This window comes from Anastrepha obliqua, chromosome 3 (assembly GCF_027943255.1).
Source record: "Anastrepha obliqua isolate idAnaObli1 chromosome 3, idAnaObli1_1.0, whole genome shotgun sequence".
Taxonomy (NCBI): Eukaryota; Metazoa; Arthropoda; class Insecta; order Diptera; family Tephritidae; genus Anastrepha; species Anastrepha obliqua.
Genome location: NC_072894.1, coordinates 91,074,446 through 91,089,980, shown reverse-complemented (window position 1 = coordinate 91,089,980; position 15,535 = coordinate 91,074,446).

Sequence of the window (15,535 nt, the reverse complement as noted above, 5' to 3'; positions counted from 1 at the left end):
CAGTCGATCCCAGCTCCATCTTACGCTTATTGAGAGAGATGGGCTTGGGCGAGGTACTGTGATGAGTATAGAACAAAAAAGACCATTAATTTTCAATCATTCAAGCACTTTCTTTTATCGTGATTGATATAATGTTTTGGGGAGGGTGACAAATGTTGTTCCAAGACTTGAAAGTAATATTTATGGCAAAGTCAACTACATATAAGAACATCAGTGTTTTATCGACGCAATCAGAAGACTTTGAAAAGTATATTTCCAATTAAATAGTGTTGCATTTGAATGAAAGCAACCTCTTAAGTGAGTTCCAATCTGGCTTTAGATCCAACTACAATTGTTCCACAGTGATGTTATAGGTAATGGACGACTTTTTGCCTTGCCTTTGATAGTAATCTATGCACCATATTTGATTTTCCTAAAGCATACTATACTCTAAACTATGATATTCTGCTCTAAAACTACAGCACTATTTCGGACTTCATGCAGCATCAGTTAAATTGATGAAAAAATATCTATAGAAAAGGTTGCAAGAAGTCCAATGTGGATATATCTTTCCGCAATTCAAGGCAATATTTTATGATGGATCTCAAGGACCAGTGCTGGGTCGGATACTATTTGATATTCTTGTTAATGATATAGTCCATTGCTGCCAAAATACCTCTATCAAGTCAACGATATACAGATATACTACTCACGCCATATTGGTATAGGGGAAGACTTAGTGTTTGGATTACATGGTGATCAATTTATTAAGAATATCACTATGGGCCAGCACGAATGGTCTTTGTTTAAATGCAACTAAAACTCAGGTATAGAGATCAAATTTGTATTTACTACCGTTGGATTTAATATAAATTGCACAGACCAATTCATAAAATTTACTTGCGAATCTAAAAACAAATTACATTTAACTCTAAACAATGCCGTCAAACTTATATATTTTATTTTACATATGTAAACAAGGTTTTAGGCTTCAGCTTGGAAAACTGCCTTAATGCCTGCAACATTTTATTTTTAATTAAAATAATAAGTTATCGCCAACCTGGCTATCTCTTTCAAAAATAAGATTTTGTTTAGTCATCCCGCACGCGTAATATAATATTATTGTTCCAAAATAAAATATAGCCCGTAGATTGCTCTTTGTTAGTGCTCTTAGGCTGTCGAATTAAATTTATAAGATCGAGTACATGCTTTAAAACGACAGTTACAGATCTTTATATATAGTAACTTCTTTCTTCCCTGACTCCCCTCTTCTCCCTTACCTCTTCTGTAGTATATAATTTACTGTCTGTGTTTTACCAGTCTGTTTGGTAAAAATTAATTTTTTTAATTCAATTGTCAGATATGCACATTGAAAAGACCTCACGTCTCAACGCGCTTTCGGAAATAAATAATGAATAATGCGATTAACCATCCAGAAACGCAGAATTCTAGATTCTGTATGTATATCGAAAAATATAAATAAAAAATTTATATTTTGAGTATATCTCTACTTTGAAAAAGCTTCTTATCAAAAAAACCATTCGCCGTTCGGAGGCAGCGTAAAACTGTAGGCCCCTCCATTTTTGGAACAACGCACCAAGAAGTACCCCACAAATAAGAGGAATAACTCGACCAAATACCCAACAAAGGGTGTACGCGTCAATTATATACCTTGTATACTTTATTAAAGTGGAATGTAAGCAAAATAAATTTTTGCTTAACTTTTAGGTTTTTAAAATCGTAATTTATCTCACGATTATCTCTTGCCATCAATAGAGCTTTAAACCCACAACTATACGAAAAAAAAGTTTACTTTGTTACGAAATGTCTAATTCCTTCCAACCAGCATGGTTTTGTAACCGGTTGGCCCACTGTTTCCAACTTGGCCGTTTTCACTGAGTATTTTATTGAATCATTTTCATCTGGACTTCAAGTTTATTTTTTTATTCAGCTAATGAATATAACAGATTCTTATGGGGTAAGTGGACGTATTTTAAGGTTAATAGGTAATAAAAAAGTACAATTAAACTAGCGTTTTTCAGTAAGAGCGCTTCAACTTTTTTTTTGAATAAAACACAAACGGTTTGACTTTTTTAACTAATTTTTTTTTATTATCGAGTTTGAACATATACATTTAAGTATGAAATTCGATTTCTTTTGCATGACCACCGCGTGCACGTTTTACGAAGTCCAATCGGTGAACCCAATTTTCGACCACTCTTTTGCATAAATCGGCCGAAATTCCAGCAATTTCGCGTTCAATATTGGCTCTGAGCTCACAAATCGTCGCCGGCTTGTTACTGTAGACCAATGACTTCACATAACCCCAAAGAAAATAGTCTAGAGGCGTCAAATCACACGAGCGCGGCGGCCATTCGACCGGTCCATTTCTGGAAATAATGCGCTCATCGAACTTACTCTTCAACAAACCAATTGTAGCGTGTGCTGTGTGGCTTGTGGCCCCGTCCTGTTGAAACCACATGTCGTCTAAGTCCATACCATTCAATTGCGGCCAAAAATAATCGTTTATCATGTCGCGGTATCGATTTCCATTCACAGTAACGTGGCGATCGTTCTCGTCAACGAAAAAATATGGGCCAATTACGCCGCCGGCATGTAAACCGCACCAAACAGTGATTTTTTTGGGATGCAACGGTGCCTCATGAATCACGTGTGGATTGCTTTCTGCCCAGTAACGCATATTTTGCTTGTTGACAAAGCCATTGAGCCAAAAGTGAAAAAAAATTTGCACGATTTGCAATCGTTGCTCAAGTGTGTAGCGTTCCATGATGAAATGTCTACTAATGAAGTTTACAAATGACAAGCGAAAAATAAAAAATATTGCGTCGTTCGCCCTCCCTATCGGAAAAAAGTTGAAGCGCACCTATTGAAAATCGCTATACAAGCAGTGTGAAGTTGCGTTTATTGACTAAATTAAATAAATAAAAAACCAACCGCAGAAATGACAGATAGCTATGTATATTCTAATCCTACTGTTATGGTTTTGGATGTTGTGAGCAACACAAAACATGTCATGTCAGTACATTTCTTGACTCAATAATTTCGAGTGCTTTTTGCGACTTATATCGAGGTTCTAGAGACAGTATTGAAACACTAAATTGATAGCGCACGCGGTCATAGTCCATAAATTTTTCAGCAAGACTCTGTTTTTCCACACAAAGCAATGGCGACACAATATTGGATGCGTGAAAATTTCCACGACCACATAACACCCAACTTATGGCTTAGAAGAACGTGAAACCAGGCTGCAATTATACCGATATGGTACTACGTGCTTTACATTAAATATACCTATAAATATAGAGAATTACTCATTGCGTATATCTTGTATAATTGTATATCTTCTATATGAATAAGTGAATACTACTTCTACTACTACCGCTATGATCAGTATGAATAAGAATCATTGGATTCGGGCATATAATCGTTTCCGGATCCGAATCCAGGAGGTTATTGCAGTTAATGGAAATTTTATTGAATGATTTTATACTTATTTAAAAGTTAATGTGGCGGCCGCTGAAGCCCTATGGGTTGGTGCGTAACTACCATTCGGAATTCGGAGTACGTAGGTTCGAATATGCGAGAAGCACATGAAGCAAATGAAGAAATAAGTTTTTGGTAATAGCGGACGCCCCTCGAGAGTATTTCTGCCATGAAAAAGTTCCTCATAAAAATATCTGCCTTTCGGAGTAGACTTAAAACTGTAGGTCCCTCCATTTGTGAAACAACTTCAGGACGCACACTACAAATAGAAGGAGGAGGAGCTCGGCTAAACACTCAAAAAAGGTGTAATCGCCAAATATCTATGTATATATATATAAAGTTGATATTGTGCAAAAAAGTAGTTAAGTTTCACTAAATTTTTTCAAAATAAAAGCTAATTAGTTTTACTATCAAATTGTCCTCAAATACTATGATATCAAAAATAATTATTTCTTTATTTTTTCATTTCACGATTTTATTTCGTGGGTTAAGGTTTTGAAATAAATGAAAACTCTTTAACCTGAAATGAAGGCAGTGTAGTAAAATCTTATGCCATTTCTGGTGGAATAAAAGTAGGCCTTGTCGTACACAGTTATTAGAAACTTACGGCTTATAACCGTACTTTCTTTTTCTTTCTAGCCGTACTCTACTTTTTCCTTGGGCATCAATATTAGCACTGTCGTATGACAATTTTTATTTTCTCAATCCCAGTCTCTTCCCCCATAGCCATCATGCAGAACAAATCCTACACAGACATACCTACGTATATACGACATATACGACAACATATAAATGAACATACGCACATAACTATTTATGCATTCACATACTTATACTTTTCACTATCCACTTTTTTTGCTTTCTTAGCAACATTGTAGTGCTGCTCATATTTTTGGGCAACTGCGGCATATACCCTTTTGTAATTCGAATTACGCACACATTTTATTTTATTGTTTGGATTCTCATTCGCAATCGATTCCCTTGGGGGCTGGCAGCAATGCATTTATCATTTCAATATTGAATTCGTTTTTCTGCAACGGTCACCAAAAATTTTTATTCCATGCTTTTGGTATGCTCCAGCTATTTTGTTTTTATCCTGCTTATTTCATTTAGTTTAACATGCATGTACATATACATACATATGTATATATATATATATATAAGTATAATGTATATATACGAGTATATGAAGCTTGTAATGCGCTTTATCCAATTTATTGTGTAACACACAAGCACCTAAATTGTGAATTCGCTACAGTTATTGCTGCAACTGTGCCCAAATGACCCACTGAACTGGATAGCCTAAATGCTCAATTCGATTGCAACATAATATTGGCCCATTTTGTCCTTTTCTGCAGCGCCGCTTGTTTGGTATTTTCACATTCAGCTAAATGAATAAGTGTAAATACATATAGAGAAAAACGCACATGTTGCTGACAGTTTCAGTTTCAATATTTGCGTCAATAATATATATTTGTTAATATTTTACCCTAAGAAAAAATTCAGTGAAAATAATATTTAGTTTTTTGTTATGGGTGTATTGTCATAAACTGGGGGTCGAGCATTGTAGAAAACAAGCGAATTTGAGCACGTACACACGCACTTAAATAGTTTTCATTTATATTTATGTACAAGGTTTGTTCTAAAAATGTTGACTTTTTTGCTCCTTTCAAAGTAATCCGCTTTAACATATGTTCGAGTATTTTTATATGATCTTTCTGCTATAGCATTGAGTTCTACCAGCGCCTCTCTTCTCCTCTCATGGGTGTGTGCTGGAGCATGATTGTGATGCAAGATTTGTCGCCGACTGTTCGTATTGCCTTGCGTAAACAGCATATAAAGGGTGGTTAAATTTCAAGGGCCGGTGCTGATTTTGAATAATATACAATTTTTTTAAGAAACTATTATCATTTTTCTTTATTATGATAATATTGGTATAACTCAATTACGCACGGAACAAAATATCGGCCAAATGGCCGCCGCGGCCTCGGCGGCACACCTCCATCCGATGGTCCAAATTTTCGATGACGCTGAGGCATAATTGAGGTTCTATGTCGTTAATGTGCCGAATTATCTCATCCTTTAGCTCTTGAATTGTTGCTGGCTTATCGACCTACACCTTTTTTTCAAATAACCCCCAAAGAAGTCCAACGGTGTCAAATCACATGATCTTGACGCCCAATTGACATCGCCGCGACGTGAGATTATTCGGCCATCAAATTTTTCGCGCAAATGAGCGATTGTTTCGTTAGCTGTGTGACAAGTGGCACCGTCCTATTGAAACCACATATCGTCCACATCCATATCTTCCAATTCGGACCATAAAAGGTCGTTATCATCTCACGATAGCGAACACTATTCACAGTAACTGCTTAACCGGCCTCATTTTGGAAAAAATACGCCCCAATGATGCCGCCGGCCCATATACCGCACCAAACAGTCACTCTTTTTGGGTGCATTGGTTTTTCGGCAATCACTCTTGGATTATCATTCGCCCAAATGCGGCAATTCTGCTTATTGACGAATCCACTGAGGTGAAAATGTGCCTCATGACTGAAGATGATTTTCTTCGAAAATTGGTCATTCACTGTTGCCATTTCCTGCCACCATTCTGACCATTGACGACGCTTAAAATGGTCAAGAGGCTTTAGTTCTTGAGTCAATTGCACCTTGTAAGCGTGTAAATGCAAGTCTTTATGCTTAATGTTCATCAACGACGAGCATGAAAGGTGCAATTGTTGGGCACGACGACGAGTTGAGGTGGGCGGCTCGTCAACCTGTCGCGAACAGCAGCAATATTTTCTGCAGTGCGAGCTGTATGAGCATGCACTGGTGTTTTCACATCTCCTACAGACCCGGTTCGCTCAAACTTTTGCACAATTTTTCCGATTGTACGCACATTTGGACGATTAAATTTACCGAAAAAATCACGAAGTGCGCGATATGCGTTTTGATTTGAACGCCCGTTTTCATAATAAGCCTGAATAACTTTAACGCGTTGCTCGATTATATATCTTTCTATGGTTCAAATTGAGTTATTCTGAAATGGAAAAATGTCCAATGAAATGTAGAAAAAACTTGACGTTTAGGTGGTGTTCACATTCAACATCGGCCCCTGAAATTTAGCCACCCTTTATTTGACTTCTAAGTAATGTCACTTATTGACATACGATCACACACATACGATCTTCTGACATTTCAGTTCTCTTCATTGCCGCAACGTTTCCAGTGCCACTTATAAACCTTTCAAACTAGCCAACATTTTATGTATAGTTCTTGAATTTTATTTTTCACTCGAAATTAAATCAAGATTACTTCACCCATTTTTTTCGTTTTCGAGAAACCAACAAACCCAGCAAAACTCGTCTACCCTTTATACCTGTCAAAAACAAAAAAAACGAAATATGCAGAATTGCCGATAAAATCGAGTCGATGAAGAGAACATTTTTCCGCGAAATTTGAATCCAACGAAATTTCTATTTCTATATTTCTATTTCTATTTTGTTTGCTACAAAGAAGAAGAGTAATACAAACGACTTAACATAGCGTTATGTATAGATAAGATGCCCACAAAAAAAAAAAAAAAAAACAAAAAAGAGTTCAATCTACCACCGCTCTAATAAGATAAAAATTCAGAAAATTATTTTTCCTAGACTCATAGAATTAGTCATTATAAACAATTTATCAGATCAATTTTATCAGATCAGTTTATGAAAACCGTGAAACGCTTATAATAGCCAAGAAATTGCACACAATAGCCGCCCTTTCCCACACTTAAACACCGAATTAATGCATTTAGCAGGGAACGTTAATGATATAGAGAGGTCTTACGGGATACGAATAGTGTGAATTGTCAAAAATGAAGTCTAACCGCGAAGTCCCAGCTCGAAGTTCTTAACATAGCTGATTACAGTGAATGCTCTGTAGTACATTGCCTCTGCCTAGGTTTTGGTTTCTGTATGAAATCAAATTGACTAATGGCCGACGGCATTTTGCAAGACATTTGAATGTGCATTTCTATGTTCCTTTGAAAAACTAAATTTTATTTATCCACATATTATTACAGGTAATAAAATATGGATTTTCTAGATAGTATAAAACTTTGAAATTTAAAATAAATAATAGAAAAATTTAAATAAACGTATTTGCATATTCCATTTACACAATGTTAGCGATGACAAAATAGTGGTATTATGCAAATTTTTAAAAATTTGTAAGGACATAAGTATTAATTTACTTCAATTTATTCTTAATACTATATCACGATAATCTTCACGGTTTCGCGCTGCGTGCACGAGTTGTCCAATTGTTCGAAGTCCAGTCCATTCTCTTATGTTGCTTAACTGAAACATTTGCTTGCTTCCTATTCCCTTGCACAATGAGTTGCAACAATTCGTATTTGAGTCCACGCGTGATATGCCAGAAATATGCGGGTTTTCGGCACTTTATTCTTGTTAAAAGCTCTATTTTCATATTAAGTTTACGTAAAACTTCTGCGATGTTAATCTTTTGTGTCCAAGATAGTTTTAACATTCTTCGATAGTACCGTATTTCAAAAGCCTCGAACTTATTCATAGACGTTGCTTCCAGTGTTCAAGACTCAGCGCCATACAGCAAAACAGCATTTCAGATACCACAGCCAAAATTTTAAATTTAAGTTTCTCTTACAAAGTACCTTCCTGTAGTTGTAAAAGGCTATTCAACAGCGAATTTCTCTATCGCTTTGCCAGCTGTCGTTAAGCCAACGTATTTGAAACATGGCACTCTTTGAATTGAGCTACCATATATGTATGTGTATCTGGTGGAATGAGAATGGTGCCATCTATTATGAACTCCTTAACCATCTGAAACCATCACTGCCGATCGTTCCCGACTGCAGCTAATGCATTTGAATCGAGCTCTCAAAGAAAAACGACCGGAATGGGACGGTAAACATGACAAACTGATTTTGCTGCATGACAACGCCAAGCGGCCACCGTAGCCGAATTGGTTGGTGCGCGATTACCATTCGGAATTACGAGATAATGTAGGTTCAAGTGTCGGTGAAACACCAAAATGAAGGAAAAAAAGTTTTTTCTAATAGCAGTCGCCCCTCGGCAGGCAATGGCAAGTCTCCGAGTGTATTTCTGCCATGAAAAAGCTCCTCATAAAAAATACCAGCCGTTCGGAATCGCCTTGAAACTGTAGGTCCCTCCATTTGTGAAAAATTATCAAGACGCACGCCACAAATAGGAGGAGTAGCTCGGCCAAACACCCAAAATGGTGTACGCGCCATATACAGGGTTTGATTGAAAAGTAATGAGCCTTATTTTTTTTAAGCAGTTTTATTAAACCTTTTGGCTTATACAACTAATATTATTCAAAATAGGACCTTTGAGCGTCAATACACCGCTGGTCCTTCCACTGCAGGAAACATTTTTTAAACTCATCCGCCGGAATCGCGTCCAATTCGGCTGTCATATGTTTTTGGATCGCCTCGATGGAGTCGAAATGTCTCCCCTTCAACTTTCTTTTCAGGCGCGATAACAAGAATAAGTCCAGAGGGGGCAGGTTTGGGCTGTAGGGAGGGTGGAGAAGCACCGGAACCCCCATCTTGGCCAATGCAGAGGTGCAGAGGAAGGCGGTGTGCGCTGGCGCATAGTCGTGATGAAGGGTCCAATTGTTGACGAGGTCAGGGCGAACCCGGGCGACGCGGTTTTTCAGCCGAAGGAGCACTTCTTTATAAAATGCCGCGTTTACAATGCTTCCTGGAGGTACAAATTGTGCTTTACTCAAAATTTTATCAAGTAACGTTGCTCCAACGATCGCTGCATTTTCGCCACTGCAAAATCCTTACACACTTTCCCGCGCGGAGCGATGTTGACTGCACCGCTGTTGCCAGCGAACTGGGACCAGTTTCTAGTGGAAGGGGAAGGTTCAACGATCATTTTCCCCCACCAGCCGATTCGGTTGATTGCTTGGCAGACGCTCCGCGCGGGAAGGCTCATTACTTTTCAATCAATCCCTGTATATATATATAACGCCAGGCCACACGTTACTACATCGGTACAGAAATAGTTAGAGCGATTGAATTGGGAAATCTTGTTCTAGCCGCCGTATTCCCCAGACATTGTACCTTCGGATTACCATCTGTTCCGATCAATGCAGCCAGCCCTTATTGGAGAGCGGTTCACTTTTTACGAGAGCATCGCAAACTGGCTGAACGAATGGATGAAGTCAAAAGAACTCGAATTTTTCGTCAGAGTAATCCGTATGCTACCTGAAAGGTAGAGTAAAGTTGTAGTTTCCAATGGCACATACTTCACTTTAAATAGTTCGAAACCTTGGCTAAGAAAAGACGGAAACATATTCCCATACGCAATAATACGTCTATTTCCTGCAGGGTGCCTTATTTACGAGTCATGAGTTACAAGTCTTGTTGAAAGTGTCTCGGCATTTATTTTTAGCTTATTAAAGCATTTGGCTGAACCGATTGTTTATTACACTTGCTCTTGTTTGTTTTAGTGAGTACAAGAAAATATCCAAACAACAATTAGGCTAATTACAAACTTAAAAATGTTATTAAGGGAAAACAAAAAGAAAGCCATTTAATAAAACGCATTTGAGGTTGAAAGTAAACGAAGTAGAATGGGAATGTGCAAAATAAAGGACTTATCAAAGATAGGAAAACAAGGAAATAAATTTCCGGAACAGCTGGCGGCGTACACTAGCTTATAGCCAATGTGAAGCACAAGTATGATGGAGCTGGAGCGGTGAGAACTTCTTCCATCCCCAAACTTCGGTCATTGGTTTGGAAACTGCAATTCCCTAGCAATTATAATTATAGGCCAGCAGCTATTCGGTCGGCATAACATGCGAGTTTTGTTTTTTTTTTATTGTTAAAATTTTCACTCATTTCATTTCGAGCCTAGTATATCGTAATGTTCGTCCCAAACGCATTCTGAAGATGACTGTGGATTTCACAAGTGAGAGAGAAATAAGGGTGTGGTGTGTGGTATTGAAATCAAGCCATAAATTATGTGAACTTTCTGAGCATTCGCTGCATAAGCACTCATATAAATTCGTAGTGGACTTTAGATGACGCAATCGCCATAAAGAAAATTTGTGGAAAAACAAGCTGTTTTCGGGATGGCGGAAGCTCCAAACAAATCTGCTATACTTCATATCGATACACATAAGCTCTATGCCAAAGCCAATGAAACTTTTACTTCCTCCGCAAGATTTTTTAAGTTCTTAGCTACTGTTATCAGATCTAATACAAAAACTACCGACAAATAAATACGCACGCGTATGTAAGTTGTCGTCGCTTTATTTATTTCTTACTTCCCTGACAAGTATCTATAGTACATATAAGTATATAAGTAAATGTATTTGGCGCAATATTAAGTACTAGGTTGCTGCAGGCAAAAAAATCACTGGCCGGCAGAGTGACTTGCTTTTGCCACATGCCATCTCCATGCTATTTCTATAATGATTTTCTTCTTTTGTCTGAGCCGTTGGTAGCTATCAGAAATTATCTTTTTTTGTTAGTACCATAGCCGAAGCGTATAAGGCGCGGAAAGTGTTTGCTATAAATCCTGCAAAACTAATGATTAATTATCGGCAAAGCTGTGCCATTCAGCGGAAACCGACGAGCTAAAGGCGGCAGCAGTTTTACAGTAGTTGGATGTGGCAGGCGACAGTCGGGCTTATTGGCTGATGTACCCCGCTTCCATGACTAATTTTCTTATCTGTTATCCTTCGTGCGCACACTTGTGTATACAAGTACATACATAGTTACAAACACATGTGTAATTTTCTTATAAAAAGGGGATATGTCAAAGCCAAGTGAAACCGATCTTTGACATGAAGAAGTACATACTCGTACATATAAATGTGAACGTGTATGTTTGCTATTTTGGTGTACTCACTGTATAAACCACTGTCATAAATTCCCACAGTGTGACATGTAAAAAACACTTCAAAATGTTCGCTGAAAGCCATTGCGTACATACATACTTATAAATATGTAAATTGGGGCATGATTTACACATGATTTGTAATGTATATGGTATTGTTTTAATTATAAAAAATCAGTTTTGGACTTGTGAATTTTTCAAAATAGGAAAAGAATACAAATAATACAAATTGGTTTTCGAGGACATAGAGAAACCGAATTTGGGAGCTCTAACGATATCGGGAATTGGATTTCTCAGATTAATTCAAACACAAAATTTTTTATATTTATGTATTTATAATATATAATGTATGTATGTATATATCCTTTTCTGACCCTGATAAATCAGTTGCATGTGTTGGCTGAATTGATATATATTCGTTTACATGTAATGTCGGAGAGGAGCCCCCTTATTCGTTATCTAGATATAGTACTTTTTTCTCTCTCGCTACTCTATGTCAATGGAGTTAAAAAGTTTAATCACATCGCTCTTTGGAGAAATGGGTTGTGATATTTTTAATTGGCTTGCTTCGATTGCATATTTGTTTTCAATTGGAAGCACTCCAAATATCTCTGTGATATGCTCATACAACCATCGCACAGAGGCAGCGCATCCTTATTGCCTCTAAACGTGCCTTACTGATCCCATGCAGACTGTAGTACCTCAGTCATAGAAAATGCAACGGAATGGAGTGAGCTACAAATCAGTAACTTTCCATTATTTTCGTGAGCTATAGCAATTCATTTTCTGATCAATGCTTTCATTCTACGAGTATATATTTGTACTCATATCTTCTCATGCCATGTACAGTTCACTCACGGAATCTAGAGCTAAAGAAAACCAGACTTATTTGAGTTAACGAACACTCGAACCACTTCGAATGTTATATACATATGTAGATATTTTTATTTTTATTTATTTGTTTATTCAGTTTTTCCATATAAAATTATTCCATTTCTCTTGCACAATTCAAAAAATGCTAATTCACTGGTTTGTTGTTTAATGGTTCAAGATCAAATTATTTAAACGTTTCTTTTTGTTTATTAATTGTTAGAAAAAATAAGTGATGCTCGTTAGGCGTTTCTTATTCAATACAGCCTTTCCACGGAGTGAGTGTAGCACATTCACTTTTCTTGGGCTAACTCTCTCAGCAGTACCTCATTCCTTTGCTGACAATTGATATCGCTTTAGAGGATATCAGGAACGCATAAGTCATGCTCATTATCACCTTCAACTTCAACTATATATATTCAGAAATGCATTCTTCATTAGGTTTCTTTTCAATCAGTTAGTAGCCCATCTTCCAAAGGTCTTTTATGAATTATAAGTATGGCCAGAAATTTAGTTTGGAAAATTACTTTTATTCAATTCAAAGTAAAAAATGTGTGAAAATAATACAAAATTCAGAATCAATTTACTTTTGCTCGATATGACAACTTTTGATTTAAATATGGCCTTGAGACGGTCCAGAAACGAATCGCAAGCTGCCCGAATATGACGTGCAGGTAATTTGGCCGAGATTTCACTCAAGTTGTTTCTTCTCTTTTTTAACCCTTCACATGACGTTGAAGTCTTTTGATGACTACCTCCATTACGTTTCGCGATGCTACCAGTATCATTGTAACGAGTAATGGTGCGATAAACAAAAACTTTATTTACTTTAAGATGCTCGAGCTCTCGAGCAATCTCTGGTTGTGATTTTCTAGCCAAATATAATGCAATCACACTATTGCGTTTGAAATCGATTACTGATTTTCTTTTTTCGCGTTTACTCTCAGCAAAATGCTTCCACGCGTTTGTAAACAATACTCTGGACTGAAAGTTGTAGGAGTTATATAAAACTATTCTCTCCCTCACTTTCGTTTTTGATTTGAAACGAGCAAATTTATTTTAAAATTCCCTAACCACGCTTACGAGGTCATGACAGTTCCTGGTTAGGGATGGTTAGAACTAATTCTGCTTCCAATGCTCCGAGTTTTAGAACTTTGAGAGAATTTAATTCGCTTTTGAACCACACTGGCGTAGATTTTCCTTCCACGAAATACTACTTCAAAGTATTAGGTACTAAATGAATTGTTTAGGTAGATTCTAAGTATTCTCTAATATTCTTTCTCTGCAAACTATAAGATATGTTAATTTTTTTTCATTCAAATGAAATAAGTATTTTATTAACTTAATTTATTTTAATTGAATTGTTAAAATATACTATAATTGCTAAGCATTAATTTGTTCGGCTATGGCAGCAGCGAGTTAAGTTGTTGTTGTTGTTTCCGGGAAACCAGGAAAGTAATAGCGAGATTCCAGTTAAATGATATTTGTTAATCATTTATTAAAAACTAAATTATTTGGATCATCTTTAAATCAATTTGCTTTTTCATTCTCTTCCATTACAGTGTATAAGTAGTTATCCTGCCCAGAGATCTGCTGATAATTGCGAACGCCGTTTTCAATTTGAACCTTAATTTAAATCTTGAAGAGCATATGCGACACTTTAATAAAGATTTTCGTGTAAAGTATTAATTTTAAATAATTTTTTGTCCCACTTCTTTCATGGGAAATATGAGAGCCACTTTTTGTACCAGGATGGGTATGCTACTTATCTTACCCCCTCTATACTAAGAACATGCATAAATTCATATAAAATCAGCTCAATAAAAAAAGCTTTAAAGTCGAGCCTTCTGCACCTCCTAGTTGCACCTCCTGATGAGCAGACTACTCCGCACTTACACCGAATGCATGAGGATTGCTCACCATACTTCCCTTTACGTAACTAGAGGGCTCCCAAATGGGTGTCCTTTAGCAGTCCAGAGGACACTAGTATGAAACTAACAAATTGCCAGCCACGTGGGATGTAAGGAAAACTGTTTTGGAAAATATTTATGTAATTGAATTCCACCTTTTTAAAATATCTGTTTTTCTATTAGCATACATAGCATACACACATGTTTTGTACATACATATATAATATATTTTCATATTTATGTCTACATATTTGACTCTCCGTTATGGTCACACTAAATATGCTAATAAGGAAAAACAATTTCCCCACTGACTTTCGGACGACGTCAAATGGCGAAAGGGTGCAGCAGGCACTTTACTGGCAAATCCTCTGAAAAATGCGTTGTCACTTAGATATTATATGGTAAGGAAAAAGCTTACATAATAGGTCGTTTAAGTGGATTTGTGTTCCACGCATTCAGTGCAATGTGGGAATTCTGAGCATCTATTGTAGCACGTAGCAATGCAGACATTGCGAACAAATACTGCATTTGCACTTTCTTTTCATCTGGCCTCCACTGCTCTTTCAACTGCCGCTTCATGACATAAAAAAACTTTGAAAAATTACCACATAAATGCAGCACGTGGTACGTGTAGTAGAACTGTAATCGCTGCTACATATCATAGAGCTTTTTTTTTACCGCTACCTTCGGAAGAAATAATTAAATGTAAGAATAGTTTTTGTAGAAGCTTAGTATTTAAATTTTCAAATAACCGGTGGAAACTTAATAAAACTTAAAAAATTAATTTCAATTTAGCTTCTAAGGACAAGCTATTGAAAGCATTTGGAGCAATGGTTGTGAAAATTAAGAATAAGAAATTTAAATGCAGCTTAGATGGATTACTTTTATGGGTTGTGCATATTTCTGAGAAAACATTAAAAATAATTCTACAAATTTTTTATACGGAATTTGTATTCTAAGTTCAACTTTTCTATTAAATAGCTATGATTTGACAGCAGAGCATAGCGAACTATGTTGACATTTCTGTACAATACGATTGGCAAGCCATTATTAATATAGGGTGATCAATCATGAGGTGCTTTTTTCAATAGTTAAAAAAAAAACAAAAATGTAAATTATGTTCAAAACCTTTATTTATCATTTGAAAGGACATTCTTTGACATTTACTTTTTGAATATGACTTCATTCAAATGTTGGCCGCAACTACGCTTAAGGTGGTCCATTCTGAAGGTCCAATTTTCAATCACTCGTTCGAGCATTTCGTGAATAACACGCGTAATGTTGGCTTCCAGAGCTTCAATCGTAGCTGGTTTATCAGCCGTTGTTTTCTCTGGGTGTAAAGGTAGCTCTTGAACCTGTTCTGGTTGCTCTTCA